Source organism: Orycteropus afer, unplaced genomic scaffold, assembly GCF_000298275.1.
Source record: "Orycteropus afer afer isolate SDZICR_OR568_19922 unplaced genomic scaffold, OryAfe1.0 scaffold02016, whole genome shotgun sequence".
NCBI lineage: Eukaryota > Metazoa > Chordata > Mammalia > Tubulidentata > Orycteropodidae > Orycteropus > Orycteropus afer.
This window is the reverse complement of record NW_006923603.1, coordinates 28,492-31,900: the sequence shown is the minus strand read 5'-3', so window position 1 is coordinate 31,900 and position 3,409 is coordinate 28,492. Positions and strand designations below refer to the sequence as shown.

At 34.1% G+C, this 3,409-nt stretch overlaps 1 pseudogene; it reads left to right on the top strand.

Moving 5' to 3' along the window:
• The first annotated feature begins 529 nt into the window (after positions 1 to 529).
• Positions 530 to 1,460, top strand: LOC103213402 (annotated as a pseudogene).
• The last annotated feature ends 1,949 nt before the right edge of the window (positions 1,461 to 3,409 follow it).

Sequence of the window (3,409 nt, the reverse complement as noted above, 5' to 3'; positions counted from 1 at the left end):
TCTTTTTGAAATTGTGCTAATGCTAGATCTCAAAATCGTATGCAGTGGATTTGGAGAGCCTCTATAGTGAGCTTCTATGTGATATATTTCCACTTTACCAAGAACAAAACCTTAAGGAAGCACATGAAGATCATCAAGAAGCTTTGAGTTTCAGTTTTATAATTGAGCCTGTGAGTAGCTGTTGAGATTACAAAATATTAGCATTAGTTCTAACTATATGGAATGATCAAACCCATGGCATAGATAAAACTGAAACATAAATTGGAAAGAAAATGTGATAAGAAGGAAACAAAAGTAATATAATGGAGTGTGGTATATATAAAGCAACTTGATTTTTTAAATTTCTCCTGAAATACTCAAATACAAACAATTGTGGAACATATATTACCAGTATATTGCTAATATGTGTAATCAATTTTTAAATTACATAAAGCAACTTTCATTTTATTTTCCACCATTAATTACTACTCTCCTCATATCAAATATCTTTAATTTTAGATGCAGATTGGATACAAGTCAGAAGTCAATGATGAGAAACAGCACAATAGCATTTATCCTGCTGGGACTGACTGATGACCCACAACTGAAGGTTGTGATTTTCATCTTTCTATTTATCACTTACATGCTGAGTGTAACTGGAAACATGACAATCATCTTCCTCACCTTCATCAATTCTCATCTTAAAACTGCCATGTATTTTTTCCTAAAAAATTTCTCCTTCTTAGAAATCTCATTCACATCTGCTTGTATTCCCAGATACTTGTACAATATATCAACAGGTGATAAACAATTACATATGACAATTGTGACATTCAAATTTTTTTACTGACCTCTTTGGTGTTACAGAATTTTTCCTCCTGGCCACCATGTCCTATGACCGATATGTAGCCATCTGCAAGCCCCTACATTACACGACCATCATGAGCAGCAAGGTCTGTAGAAGACTCATCCTTTGTTGCTGGACAGCTGCCTTGTTGGTCATACTCCCACCACTGAGCCTGGGCCTAAATCTGGAATTCTGTGACTCTAATGTCATTGACCATTTTGCCTGTGATGCATCCCCTCTGCTAAAGATCTCGTGCTCTGAAACATGGCTCATAGAGCAGGTAGTCACAGTTTGTGCTGTGTTGACCTTTATCATGACTCTTATATGTGTTATTCTGCCCTATGCATACATCATCAGGACCACTCTGTGCTACCCTTCTGTCCAACAAAGACAAAAAGCATTTTCTACCTGCTCTTCCCACATGATTGTAGTTTCCATCACTTATGGAAGCTGCGTTTTCATGTATGTCAAACCTTCAGCAAAGAATTCAGTGGCTATTAATAAATGTATAGCACTACTTACATCTTCCATCGCCCCTATGCTGAACCCCTTCATTTACACCCTGAAGAACAAGCAAGTAAAACAAGCCTTCAATGACTCAGTCAAGAGAATTGCATTGTTCTTAAAGAAGTAAGATTTGCTAATAGAGAGCAATCAAATTTTTAATAAAAGGTCATTGGTTCCTAAGTTTCTCTCTATACAAACGCAATACACCACCATGGTGTCAGATCTGAGTCATAGCGACCACCCCTTGGGTTTCCCAGGCAGTATGAGTATAGAAATAGATTGTCCAACCTTCCTTCTGAGGAGAGGCTGGTGGGTTTAAACCACCAGCATTTTGGTTAGCAGTCAAATGCCTTTAACACTACATCACCAGAGTTCCTATATACACATACATAAAATACATATATAGTTAAGGTTTTCCTTCTTTCCTTTCCTAGAAGGAAATCTGTTTCAGGATAACATTTCTCAATAAGACAATAGAGTACAATTTTAAGAAACAAAAGAATGGCTTCATTTTTTAACAAAGCCTTGACAAAAATGCAAACAAAATGAACCAATATCCAAAGAATTGAATTTATCATAATTTTGGGTAGAATTGTTGAGCTTGTTAATTTTCTAATTCTGGATTCTGAGGATTTTTTTTTTTTTTCCTTAATTCCAAACTCCATTTCAGGCACTAAAGATAAAAAATTCTTATCTTTTATGGCTTCTAGTCTAGCAAGATTAATGATCAACACATTAAATAAAATATCATCACTACAAACAAATAAAAAGAAATATTTAAAAGTTAAAAAGGAATATAGTACAAATTATTATATCGTAGAAGCTGAATCATAAAATGTGAGAAATCATAATTCTGAATTCTCTAAAAATTAAAAGACTAACAGATTAATTTGTCAGATAGTATGTGAAATAAAATGCTAAGATTTCTTCTTAGTAGACAAGTAAGCTTGTAAGGAAAATGATGTTATAACCTTAGGTACAAGAATGGCAAGACTTTGTCTCATGTACTTTGGACATGTCATCAGGGGAGACCAGTCCCTGGAGAAAGACACCATGCTTGGTAAAGTAGAAGGTGGGTGAAAAAGGAAGCCTCTATAAGAGGGATTGATGTAACAGATGCAACAGTGGACTAAAACATAGCAATGATTGTGAGGATAGCACAAGACCAGGCAGGGTTTTGATGTGTTGTGCATAGAGTCACTATGAGTTGGAACCGATTCAATAATACCTAAGATAACACATAACATACTTTTATGTATACACTATATATCCTTAGCTGTTAAGTAATTGGAATGATTAGAGGATTGCACAAATATCTCAATGCTAGAAATAAAAATTGAATAAAAAATAATGAAGGTATCTAAATTAAGAATATTAATGACTACAACACAAAGGAACAGGAAAGAGCACCAGAAAACTAACCTGTCTAAATGCATGGGGATTTGACAAGCGAGAGACTGATGAAGAAAAGAAAAATTATCACCAAAATTATCATGATTTTTCATGAATGAAGAGGGAAAATGAGTGCCAAAATAATTTTCCTCAAAGAAGCAACTCAGTATTACAACTTGGTCAGTTCCTCACAAAATCCTTGCCTCTGCTAAAGATATTCTTTCCATCATTTTTCATCTGGCTAACACATAGCACATCACAAATTTCAAAACACTGAAGATTTTCTTTCATTTGTTCATGTTTTTCAGTAGGGAGTGTGGGCTCTGAAGGCAGGATATATGCTGGTTACTCGCTTGTGTATTTAACTCATCAGCAAAACATCTGGTACATAGTATGCAAACTTCAAATATGTTGAAAGACTATCTTCTACACACAGAAAAAAAGAAACCAATTATTAAAAGAATAAAATGCAAACAAGTTATTTCTGATTTGAAACAATAAACCAGACAGAATAAAATGGCATGGGAAAAGTAGGCTAAATATTAAAGATGAATTTTAATGTTGAATTAAGAGTATTGCTATAGATATTTATGTTGATATTGTGCACAAATGATTATAACAGCTACTAATCACAGTATCACTACAGACCTGTCACTTTTTTTTTTAAGGAATTGAGCATTTAAA